This window comes from Crinia signifera, chromosome 1, assembly GCF_055691185.1.
Source record: "Crinia signifera chromosome 1, ASM5569118v1, whole genome shotgun sequence".
NCBI classification, from domain to species: Eukaryota; Metazoa; Chordata; class Amphibia; order Anura; family Myobatrachidae; genus Crinia; species Crinia signifera.
In genome coordinates this window covers 95,094,186-95,107,696 of record NC_139217.1, presented here as the reverse complement: position 1 = coordinate 95,107,696, position 13,511 = coordinate 95,094,186, and the positions used below count along the sequence as shown (strand labels likewise).

General features: G+C 49.2%; 1 long non-coding RNA gene across 1 annotated transcript in view; it reads right to left on the bottom strand.

The window, feature by feature from the left end:
* The window catches only part of LOC146058429 (uncharacterized), a 91,643-nt gene that overhangs the window by 67,699 nt on the left and 10,433 nt on the right, over positions 1–13,511 (bottom strand). Inside the window, exon 3 of the long non-coding RNA XR_014469860.1 lies at positions 10,614–10,761. This is a non-coding gene — a long non-coding RNA (uncharacterized LOC146058429). The remainder of the gene's footprint in view (positions 1–10,613; positions 10,762–13,511) is intronic.

Below are 13,511 nucleotides of genomic sequence, written 5' to 3'. Positions count from 1 at the left end.
CCTTTCACATTGCCATTGCAACAAGCTGCAACCCGATTGTGGGAGTGTATGCAACATACGATCCTATGGAGGATCTCGGGTGCATATACATGTATGCATACACCATCTCAGTGCTGTGTCCGCAAAATGTTGCAGGCACTAAAGGTGCCCACACACACTGCGAGAATTGCATACGTTATGGGCTAAATCGCATTGCACAGCATGTATGCAATGTTTGTGCGATGCGATCCGAAAGCAGTACAAAAAGTATGTGCAGCACTCGTGACTGAGGTGGAAAGGAGGGGAGAGAAGGAGGAGATGGAAGAAGAGGGGAGGAGATTGAGGGGGTGGAGTGTTGAGGACTGGCAGTGGCACTGGCACAGCACACTGAGAAGAGGGAAGGAAGGGGAGGCGGTGCCGCTGCCTGTTCGTCATTTGATTGACATGACATGTCATCCAGGCTTTCACAGACAGCGCTACATGCCTCAGCGCAAGTGTCCGTGAGTAAGATGGGGCAGGTCACAGGAGGAGGACAGTGTGTGCGTGGTGCAGGGAGCTGCTGAGCCTCTCCATACTGCCGCCTGCTGTCAGACAGGTGCTGCGGGCGGTGTGCAGGAGGCAGTGGCAGTGAGGGCTGAGGCAGCTTTAGCAGAGCAGGGAGGGAGACAGCGCCTTTTCAGCATGGCGCCTCCCTGCTTTGCAGGAGCTGCTGAGTGGGTAGCGCCGGCCCTGGATGCAATGGGCAGTCCCAGAACTCTCAGGTATAGCATGAAAGGCTATATATAGAATATATACAGTATAGAATACAATCACAGAAAAATTACAACCAAGTGCTGACACTTCACACAGTTTTGGAGGAATAACATACAAGGACACTGTCCTTTAGTTAATACATCCAAACTACAATAGGCTATGGTGCACTTTAAAGACACTGAGGAAACGCAGAGGTCTGTACTTGTTGCACCACAGCTCAGTGATTCCTGGGGACAACTTTACTGCCTGCAATGAGGGCTAGATGAATGTATTTGCACTATGTAGTACACAGACTTTTGGATGCAGAATATGCAGTGGAATAGGTGAGAGGTTATATATGTGCCCATGCTCAGTGTACACTTATGTAAAGTAGCAGTTCATGTCAGGGCCGGTGCAAGGCATCTAGGCGCCCTAGGCAAACCTACAGGATACCGCCCCCCCCCGCCCCGCCCCCACCCCCCAACTTCTTACATACACAATTGACTTTTAACATTTTTATTAGCTATATTTTTAGATTAACAACATAAACGCCGCACAGTAGGGACTAAATATCACATTAAGTTGCACAATAGGAGTCAAACATCACATTATGCTGCACAGTAGGGGCCACAAATCACATTATGCCACACAGTATGAGACAAAAATCACATTATGACACACAGTAGGGCCCAAAAATCACATTATGACACACAGTAGAAGCCAGAAATCACATTATGCTGCAAAGTAGGGCCCAAAAATCACATTACGCCACACAGTAGGGGCCACAAATCACATTATGCCACACAATAGTGCCCAAAAATCACATTACGCCACACAGTAGGGCCCAAAAATCACATTATGACACACAGTAGGAGCCAGAAATCACATTAAGTCACACAGTAGGGCCAAAAAAATCACATTACGCCACACAGTAGGGGCCACAAATCACATTATGCCACACAATAGGGCCCAAAAATCACATTACGCCACACAGTAGGGCCCAAAAATCACATTATGAGACACAGTAGGAGCCAGAAATCACATTAAGTCACACAGTAGGGCCAAAAAATCACATTACCCCACACAGTAGAAGCAAAATATCTGTGGCAGGAGAAGTTAACAATAGGCTGCGATGGGGAAGGTGACGGCTAGGCTGAGGCGGGGAAGGTGACGGCTAAGCTGCGGCAGGGAAGGTGACGGTTAAGCTGCGGCAGGGTAGGTGGCGGCTATGTGTCAGGGGAAGTTAGCATTAGGCTGCGCCAAGGGGGGTATGGCTAGGCTGTGACAGTTAAGGTGACGGCTAGGCTGCAGCAGGGAAGGTGATGGTTAGTCTGTGGTACGGGGTTAAAGTTAGGCTGCACACTCCCTGCTATGTTCCATCTGTGCAGTTACAGGGATGCTTCTGTGAAACAGCCAGCTGACTATTAAATAACCCCATCTCCCATGTGTACGCCGCTGCTTTCTCCATCCTCAGCGGCCAGGGAGAGAGGGTGCGGCACGGCCGGCTTTGTGGGAATCGGTCACTGTCAGCAGGAGTAGTCAGGGATGCGTGCACTTGCCAGCATCCCTGATTTACATGTACTGGTGAAGACAAGTGACGCATTTTTTCAGAACGCTCTCTGCAGATCCCGCAGCGCTGGCTCTGGCTCCTCCAAGCCACCGCGGGGGTCTGTCGCATTGGAGTTACGCCACTGGCGTAGGGGAAGCTGGGTAGCAGCGGGCGCACATAGAAATGTATGGACAGTCAGTGATTGGCTGAGAGCTCTCTCAGTCAGAGAGCTCTCAGCCAATCACTGGCTGTCCATTCATTTCTATGTGCAGGGTGGGTGCATGTTTATACTGTACTGGGCAGTGGGCACACAGGCCAGCAGCTGCCTACTACAGACAGTGATTATTTATCAGTATGTACAGGCAGCACAGACAGTCACTGTAGCCGGGCGGGCGGAGATTCAAAGAAGCACTGCTCTGAGTGTGCCGCCTGTGTGACTGTCCAGCGCACCGGGGGGGGGGCAGTGTATTGAGGCTGGCTGTAGTGACTGGCCAGCGGGGGCTGGGGCGGATGCCGCCGCCCGCCGCCAAAGTTTGCCGCTGGCTGCTATAGCTGGTGACCGGGCGGCAGCCAGGGATGGGGACTGACTGTGTCTGTCAGCCGCAGCAAGGTGCACGGGCAGGCTCCGGCGGGGGAGATGGGGGGGGGGAATCGGAATTATCTCACCTATAATAGATGCTTATTGTCACTGCAGATGATCGCTGACGCTGCAGGCAGCTTCTACTTCAAAGTTCCTCCGTGCTCTCCTCTGCGGTAGCGTAGCTTCCTGCTGCTGCTGCTGGCCAGCTGCAGCTCACTACCGCCCTCCAGTGGCCGGCGCCCTAGGCAAATGCCTAACCTTGCCTAGTGGTGGCGCCGGCCTTGGTTCATGTTAGAAACACAAGAGGGTTGGGTGCACAGACCTACTGTATGTTGCTCTAGTGGCTGTGTAGGGTGACTCTGCTCCCCTGATGCCAGCTCCTGTTGTCAGCACTCTCTATTTTATCACTTTTCAAGCTTAGTATATCTGGCTTTATGTGAGCATTGGCTGTGTGCATGCATTACCTTGGGGGTTATAAGTGACAAGGCTATTGAAGTAGCAGTGTTATAGATTGCAGTGATATCTAAGTTTCATCATCATAGCCCCACCCGATGACTTACAAATGCCTGTAATGTGATGAATAAATTGTGTCTCCATTCCCCTCTACTAGAGAGAGCACCCAGAAAATAGGCAGATTTGTTTTACATGAATACAATTGCCCTTCCACCGCACACACAATTTATTTTTATCACCGTATACACTCGCTACACCACCACATACATTACAAAAATGACTTACCCAGGCACATACACTTACATATATTAATAATACTACATTGATCTGATCTTCAGTGTTTGCTGTGGGAGAGAGTCAGCACCAACAGTAATTAATCGGTAATCACATGGAGCGAGGGTGCATGGAGAAGTCCCGCCTCCACAGCTGCTTAGCCTCTGCACAGTGAGGGACAGATTTATTAAGCTTGGAGAAGAGTTAACTGGAGATAAAGTGGAGAAAAGGTAAAAGGAGATAAGGCACCAGCCAATCAACTCCCAACTGTCTTTTTCAAACACAGCTGATTGGCTGTGCTTTATCTCCTTTTACCTTTTCTCCGCTTTATCTCCAGTTTATCTCTTCTCCAAGCTTAATAAATCTGCCCCTGAGTAAGAGAGCAGCAATTGGCAAAACCATTACTGGTCCCCTAACAATGGTTTAATACAATCAAGGTTATTCACCAGTGGGAATTCAGTATTGAATCCCGGCGGTCGGGATCCCGGCGTTCAGAATCCCGACGCCGGAATCCCGACAGCCGAAATGCCGACAAGGGGGGGGGGGCGTGGATCGCCCCCCCTTGCGGGCTCGCTGCGCTCGCCATGCAGTGGGCCTGGTGCCTCGCTACGCTCGGCACACTAATTTATTCTCCCTCCAGGGGTGTCGTGGACACCCACGGAGGGAGAATGTGTCGGCATTTCGGCGGTCGGGATTCCGGCGTCGGGATTCTGAACGCCGGGATCCCGACCGCCGGGATTGTAACTGCATCCCACCAGTGGTACCATCATCGGTGACCATCAATGGTAAACCCACCAATGTATATGCCTATTGGACAGGGGCATATTAAGAGAAGAGGAAACCCTTTTACAGTTCCCAACAGGGCCCCCACAGCAGTGGACCCCGAGCCCTAGGGTCACTAATAGACTCTAGCACTGTGCCAGTGTAGTGCGCATGTGCAGGTCTGCAGGAAAAATGGCCAATTTCCAGATGATTTTCCTACTGCGCATGTGCGACCATCCCATCCCTAGCGGCCAATCAGGAGGTGACTTTCTCGGCTCCTGATTGCCCGCTAGGCGGCCAATAGATGTCGGGATGTTCGCCAGAGGACTTGGGTGAGTAGGATTTCCCTCCACAGGTCCCCCATGGATATCTTCGGATCCAGGACCCCGGACTCTTCAGCCCTGGAGCCCCGGACCCGGACCAGCCCCGGAACCAAGCCCCTGGACCGGACCCAGGGACCTACCGACGGGCTCAAGATAGGTAAGTATCAGTATGTATGGGCTTTGTATGTATTAAAGTTTTATTTTAAATGGGTGTCAGTGTGTTTATTTAACTATTTCTTTTACTGTGGAACTACAAGTGCAAGCGGGCCCTTTAATGCCCCGCATGCTGGGACTTGTGGTTCTCCAAGTCCCAGCATGTGGGGAGGCTTGCTGGGACTCATAGTTCCACGGTATAAGATAATAGTTTTTCATCAATTTTTTTACACCAGTATCAGCTCTATGCCCAATGCCCAGGGGCATCGAGGACAGCCCCGGGCTTCAGCATGCGCAGGTAAGTTCTGGAGGGGGGGACCCCTTCTTTAGGGGGGTCCCCACTCCCCCAGGACTCCTGCCCATGCTGACCGGTCAGAGGGCTGAATGCTTTGGCCGGGGGGGACTTGTATAAAAAGTCTCCCCCCGGCTGTAGCATTACCCTACTAGCTGGTTGGGCCCGGTGCTGGTTCTTAAATACGGGGGACCCCTACTCATTTTGTCCCCCGTATTTTGGGAACCAGGACCGGCCCTTGAGCCTGGTGCTGGTTTTGGAAAATCAAGGGGAACACTATTTGTTCTGCCCAGTGATTTTATGAAACCAGGACCAGCTCTTTGAGCCCGGGGCTGGTTATGCTCTGAAGGGGGGACCCCACGCAGTTTTTTTTTTTTTCACTTTTTTATTAAACCAAAATCGCACATTTCTGAAAATGTGCCGATTTTCATGACGGAAAATCGCACATTTTCATGACTGAAAAATCGCTCTATATCGAATTTTATAGCGCTATTTTGCCGCGAATTCGCATATCAATAAATATGCAAAAATCTGCCCAATAATGCGATTTAAAAAATTGCGATTTTGAGCGATTTTAAAACATGCCTAAAAATCGCCCCCTATTAAATTTCGCCCAACGCCTCTCACCCAGAAATGCAGACATGGTTAGAACAGCACAATGTAAGACTCCTACACCATTTCAGAACATTTGAAACTTTTAAAAAGTCGATAATCATAGATTCCATAGATTTAACAAAGAATAGATGAGTTAATCATGGTGTGATCATATATAATGATTCCATGAGAGCCCTCATACTGACTAGGGTTATATGACCTAAAAAAAAAAACTAGTATGTTCTTCAAAATTAGCACACATTTGCACACTAAAGACATGCACTGCAACTGATAAAGTTAGCTTGCACAGCAAATACATGTCTTTATGTTGGATATTAGAATTATAGCTTCAGTATGATAAGTGCAGAGGTCTGTCTTTTGTCTACGTCGCCCACATTGCTGACAGATGGAAGAACAGAATTATTGATAATAGCAGAGGGTTCTGAGGAAGGTAAAATTACTGTGTCCAAATTATCTTAACCCCTTCATGACAGAGCCAGTTTTTGCCTTCCTGACAGAGCCCTTTTTTTCAAATCTGGCATGTATCACTTAAGTGGGGATAACTTTTTTTTGCTTTTACTTATCCCAGTGATTTTGAGATTGTTTTCTCGTGACACATTGTACTTCAAGTTAGTGGTAAATTTTCGTCGATACAGTCTGTGTTTTTTTGTGAAAAATACCAAAATGTCGTAAAAAAATGGAAAATTTTGCGATTTGCAAAATGTTAAATTTTCTGCTTGTGAGACAAATAATCTTACCACTCAAAATAGTGAATAACTAACATAGACCATATGTCTACTTTATGTTGCCATCATTATTTCAACCTCATTTTCATTTTTTTGGACACTAGGAGGCTTCAAATATGAATAGCAAATTCTCAAATTTTCAAGAAAATTTCAAACTCTGATTTTTTTAGGGACCAGGTCAGTTATGATGTGACTTTGAGTGACTTGTATGTGAGACACCCCCATAAATGATGCCATTTCAAAAACTGCACCCCTCACAGTATTCAAAACAGCATTTTGGAAGTTTGTTAACCCTTTAGGTGTTTCACAGGAATTAAAAGAAAGTGTAGGTGAAATTTCCAAATTTCATTTTTTTTGCAGATTTGCAATTTTAATACATTTTTCTAAGGAACACAGTAGATTTTACTAGAGAAATGTGACTAAAAATTGATTCCCCCAATTCTTTGGTTTTCATAAATATCCTATATGTGGCCCTAGTGTGCACGGTGACCAAACCACAGGCTTCATAATAGAAGGAGCACCTACTTGATTTTGGAGCCTCCTTTTTATGAGATTATTTTTTAGGCACCATGTAGGTTTCTAGGCACCATAAGATGCTAAAAGTTAGGTACCCCCCCACAAGTGACCCCATTTTGCAAACTACACCCTTCAGGGAATTCATCTAGGGGTATAGTGTACATTTCAAACCCCCAGGGGTTTCACCAATTGTGGTACAACTGGGCAGTGAAAATGAAAAAAAATAATTTTTCATTTTCACAGCTCAGTTGTATCAAAATTGGTGAAACCCCGGGGGGTTTGAAATGTACTCTATACCCCTAGATGAATTCCCTGAGGGGTGTAGTTTGCAAAATGGGGTCACTTGTGGGGGGGTTCCACTGTATGGGTGTTTCGGGGGTCATTCAACCAGAATCTGTGCTGCAAAATCCAAAAATCACTCCTTCCCTTCTGAGTCCTGCCATGCACCCAACTGGTATTTTTTGGTCACATGTGAGGCATTGCCGTACCCGGGAGAAATTGGGGCACAGATTTTGGGGTGCTTTGTCTCCTTCATTCCTTGTGAAAATGAAAAATTTTGAGCCAGATCTGCATTTTTGTGTAAAAAAATGTAATTTTTTACACAAAAATGCAGTTCTGGCTCAAAATTTTTAATTTTCACAAGGAATGAAGGAGACAAAGCACCCCAAAATCTGTGCCCCAATTTCTCCCGGGTACGGCAATGCCTCACATGTGACCAAAAAATACCAGTTGGGTGCATGGCAGGACTCAGAAGGGAAGGAGTGATTTTTGGTGGTGGAATGAATGGCGGGTGCTATGTCGCATTAGCAAGACCCCCGAAGCACCAATACAGTGGAACCCCCCCACAAGTGACCCCATTTTGGTCACCAGCTTTGGGAGGGGGGCTGGCGCTGCGGCTGGCGGGGGGGTGGGAGGGGTGCTGGCGCTGCGGCAGCCGGGTGGGTGGGAGGGAGGGGGGCTGCCGGGTGGGAGGGGGGGGGGCTGGCGATCGTTGGTGATCGGTGCGGTATACGCACACACACACACACACACACACACACACATATATATATATATATATATATATATATATATATATATGTGTGTATATATATATATATATATATATACATATATATACATATATATACACACATATATATATATATATATATATATATATGTGTGTGTATATATATATATATATATACACACATTTGCACATTTTTTAATTTTAATTTATTTTTAACTTTTCCAGCAGCAGCATGATGCTGCTGCTGCTGCTGCTGCTGCTGCGGGGGGGAGGGGGGAGGAGGGGAGCGCAGCGTGCGCTCCGGACGTAGCGGTTGAGCCGCTGGAGCTGCTGCTGCTGCCGGGTGAGTGCCCGGCGGGTGGGAGGGGGGTGCTGCCGCTCGGTGGTGATCGGTGCTGCACCGATCACCACCGTTTTCTGTGTTACCGAGCGGCTTAGCCGCCGGTAACACAGAAAACGCTGTGATTGACTGTTCAGATTTGAACAGCCAATCACAGCGATCGCCGACCGGGGGGGGCACCCCTGCCCCCCCTGGGCGACGAGGGGGGATGTCTGCTGTCAGGGACAGCAGACATCACCTAACTGTCACTGCGTCTCTAGACGCAGTGACAGTTAGAAGTCATGACGTATATATACGTCATGTGTCGGGAAGTACTTCCCGACCATGACGTATATATACGTCAAATGTCGTGAAGGGGTTAAATAGCATCTTGCTATTATATAAAATAAGAAATATTTATGTGCAATACATGTCTTACCATTTAATTAACCTTTGCTCTGGTAAGCTACTGTAGGAGTGATTTGGATAAATGGCCATTCAGTGCCATGAAAAGCAAAACCAGATCAGATAACTGTTACCCTGTATGCACGGGCGCATTGAGAGGAGGGGGCCATGTGCTGTCATCGTCAGGGCCTCTTCTCTCATGCCGGCAGCATAGTCATTGTGAGCACTAGAGGACTCTAGAAGACCTTTTTAGGACCTGTTATATTACAACCTTTGTGACACCTATTAATACCCCGTTCTCACTGCAAGGCAAATTCCTGGGTCTAGCATGTCGACCCAGTAATTTACCTTTTAACACAAGTTATTTTTCCAGTGTGAATGGGTCAACCCGTGTCAAAATTCCCGGGTCTCCTTCTATTTACCTGTGTTTGAGATCCAGGTATGCAGAGACGGGTTGACCCGTTCACACTGCAAAAAAACCTGTGTAAAAAAAAACCGGGTACAACTGCTTAACCCGGGAATTTGCCTTAGCAGTGAGAACGGGTAAAAGCCGCGTTGTTCACACTCGCAGTGTGAACACGGCATAAGATTACCCCTCGCCCATATAACAGTTTTTATGCATACCTACTACTTCTTATTACCAATTACTAACACTTTAAACTTACACTAATGTGGTGCATTGGGAATGATGGCCCCTAGGCCAGCGACAGGAGGGGACAATGTGGACATCTGTACCGGGCCCTAGTGTCAAAATTCCCGGGTCTCCTTCTATTTACCTGTGTTTGAGATCCAGGTATGCAGACACGGGTTGACCCGTTCACACTGCAAAAAAACCTGTGTAAAAAAAACGGGTACAACTGCTTCACCCGGGAATTTGCCTTAGCAGTGAGAACGGGTAAAAGCCGCGTTGTTCACACTCGCAGTGTGAACACGGCATAAGATTACCCCTCGCCCATATAACAGTTTTTATGCATACCTACTACTTCTTACTGTATTACCAATTACTAACACTTTAACCTTACACTAATGTGGTGCATTGGGAATGATGGCCCCTAGGCCAGCGACAGGAGGGGACAATGTGGACATCTGTACCGGGCCCTAGTGGGGCTGCAGCGCCTGATGAAGATTTTAAACTGCCCTTTCTATCTGCCAAGTAACTAAAATTAGGCTGGCCACACTTACCTTGCTAGTAGTGCAACCGACCCCCTCGTTACTTTGTCACTTGGTCAGGACCCGCTAACATCAGATGTTCCTTTGTGAGTGTGTTTGGGGTATCAGAATGAGAGGGATTAAGAGATATCAGTGTAACTCATCCCGAGATTTCTGTTGCTGGCCCTGGTCAGCTGGTATGCTGATTTGGAAGTCTTGCACCCTGGACTTGAACGCAGTGGATAGGACCATATACTTCTGCCCAAAAATGATTCCAAACACCTTGGGTGAAATGTAATAGGATGAGAGAATCAGAAAGTGAGAGATTTGGTAAGAAATATCCAGGGTTTTTTAAAGTTTGAATCATTTAAATTTCAAAATCAAACCTTTTTTTTTTTTGCAGTGTAAATGATTGCCGCTTTAAAAAACTGGAGATTCTTTACCAAATCTCTCACTTTCTGATTCTCTCATCCTATTACATTTCCCCCCTAATCTTTGCTCTATGCTCTATTTTTGTTCATTATTATTGTTACTAGCAGTGCTTGGTGCCAAGGATGTGTACTGTACAATTTGTCCTCTTTCTGCGTGGAACTACAAGTCTCAGCATCTCTCATTATAGTTGGTATAAGTGTGTGCAGTCTAGCCCCCTGAATAGAGCTTGTTGCCATTTTATAAAATAAAGGCTAGATTAAGCGAGGGCTGCATAGGCACGAGGGCATTTAAGAGCCTGAGGATTTTGTGATTGTCAGATAAAGGTAGTTGATAAAGTTTCTTACCCCAGAATCCACGGCAGTTAGGTGCAGCCAATCAGGTGTAGAATGGGTGGTAGCTTGGGCAGGTTATATAAAGGGTAGTCAGGGCTTTCTACTTCCTCTTTGAGTCCGGATTTTGCTGTAATCTGGATCAAGGTGCTGGAGGAGTTGACTGCGGAGACATAAAGCAAAAGTTAAGTGTGCCATAACCATTCAACTGCCCTCTGTTAAGCAGTTAGCATACTAGTGCAGCATGAGACGCTCCGGCCGCACTGCTCCCCCTCCCCGATGGCTCGCCGAGTCAGCTCGACCGTTGTCTGCGGCTGCAGCACGAGGCAGTGGCAGGCGGGCGGCCAGGCCACCTATCTACCCCCAGCCCAGTCCAGCACCAGCCAGGCGTCGCACCGCCGTGGACGTGTCTCCGTCCACGGCATCTTCTAAGTCAGGTGCATCCCCGCCGCGCTCCCCCCTGGATCTGTCCGCACGCAGCGTCAACGCTGTGGCGGGTGGGGGGAGTGCGGTCCTCACTCAAGCTCCGTCGCCTGTGCCCTCTGCAGCGCGCGCCTCGCCTGGCGGCGCGGCCCCTGTTACCCGGCCTCCTATTCCCCTCCCCAGCCCCGCCGCGCACGATGATGCCAACAGTCAAGCGGCGGCTGGGGGGGTTGCGGGCGGGGTGGCGGGATCGCCTGGCAATGACTCATCGCCCTTACAGCCCCCCAGGGCGTCCACGCCTGGGGAGGCTGACCTTATAGTAATTCAGGGTGGATCCAGGACGCCCAGATATCAGGGTTTCCTGGATCCCCTGCAGGGCACCATACACTCCAGTGGTGGGGCATTGCTGCCCTCTGCTGGTGCGTTATCTGCAGGTGCCCTGCAACATGGCCCCTTCAGCCTGCCATTCGGGGGTTTGTTCCCCGGGCAAATGCAGCCGGGTTCACATACCCCCGTGGGGGGAGGGCCACAACATCAGCATCCATCAGTTCCTTACCTCACGCCCCCCCCCCCCCACGTGGCAGCCAGAGGCCACGGGCGGTTTCTTATACCCTCCTGCCTCGTCAGGGTCCCACCACTTACAGGCCCCTCCTCAATTAGCCCGTACAGTCGCTCCCACCGGTTCACGGGGTGGGGTGGGTTGGTCACATTCTCAGGGTGCACCGCTAACCTCTATGTGCATTTCTGGAGAGGTATCCACGGTTGCCCGGCAGGCAGCCACTGAGGAAGAACACGCATCAGGAGTGAATACTTCCGAAATAGGAGCCATGGCAGAAGTGGGGGCGGCTGGACAGGGGTCCACGACGGCGGCTGCTTCTTCAGGTGCTGAAACCACCAGGGCCGGGTCGGCTACGGCTGGGACATCACAGGAAGCTTGCTCGATGGAAGAAGTTAACCTTCCGGGTGATGGTGAGCATGCTCATGATGATGATGATGATGATGATAATACCTCTGATTCTTCCTCGGGGCATTCTTCGGCTAGCAGCAATGAGTCAGGTGCTAGGAAGCGCCCCCGCAAATTGGCCAAGTTAGTGGCGCGTGCGGTGGCAAAAAAAATGGGAGTAGGTAAGCGTGCTAGCAAGGCCAAAACCCCTGCGGAGCCTCAGACATCCTCAGATATGGTTCACTGCAGCAACACGGCGGTGTCTAGGGGGCTCAGGAAGGGCATTAAGTGTAAAATAGCCAAAGGGAAGTTCGTCAACGTGTTCACGTTGATGAGCGACACCAAATCTGAGTTTGACAAGGCCAGAAAAGCATCTAGCTCCGGGGAAAATACGTACAACTGCTTTCACCATTGGCTCAGGGGGTTTCTCACTTTTGCTTCTTGCTACTTGGATACCAGTCCCGGGGAACATCATAATGTTCTCCGGTATATCTTCCTAGTAAACGAGACTTTTCTCGCGTACAAGGGCACGGCATGGCGGGATTACGATGAGAAATTTCGTTGTGCCCACGATGGCGTCCGCGTCATGCCCATGGGGCTGAAGCACGTGGAGATATGGTTGGAGGTTATCGGCAAGGGCCACGCTGCTGCCGACACTCAGACCAAAAAGCCATTTCCTGCTAGCAAGAAGGGTGCGAAACCCCCCCCCCCCGCCAAGGGAAAGTGTTTCGCCTTTAACGACTCGAAGTGCGACAGGGGCGCAAAATGCCGCTTTCGTCATGAGTGCCGCAATTGCAGTGCCAATCACCCAGCAAAAACCTGCAAGGTCTCTGCCCCTGGCGAATCCAACCCAGGCACTAAGTAAGGCCCCATCTCCCATTGTTCTGTTAGAATTGGAGCGCCGTTTGCGTTCATACCCCGATAGGAACGGGGCTCTTTTCTTGCTTCAGGGTTTTAGTTACGGGTTTCCTTTGCCCATCCCCGACTCCGTTAGAGTTGTTTCCCATAGGAATTTAAAGTCGGCAGCGTATTTCCCGGAGGTGGTAAGACAGAAAGTGCAGGCCGAGGTTGATCTCGGTAGGATGGTGGGCCCCTTTACATCGGAGCCATTGCCAAACATGTGTTTTTCGCCCCTAGGGGTAGTTCCTAAAAAGACGCCGGGTAAATACCGGCTCATACAGCACCTGTCTTACCCACACGGGGCATCCGTCAACGACACCATTCCTCAGGAGGTTTGCAGTGTACGTTATCAACTATTTGATGAGGTACTCTGTTTAGTCCGCAGTTTTGGAAGGGGGGGCGCTCATGGCCAAGTTGGACATCGAATCCGCCTTCCGCCTCCTCCCGTTGCACCCAGGTTCATTTTGTTTCATGGGTTTCCATTTAGATGGGGGTATCTACTTCGATAAATGCTTGCCCATGGGGTGCTCTGTCTCTTGCTCCTATTTTGAGAGGTTTAGCACTTTCCTACATTGGTGCGTCCAGGACGCTACCGGCTGCCAGGGTGTAGCTCACTACCTGGACGACTTTCTTTTTGTGGGGCCAAG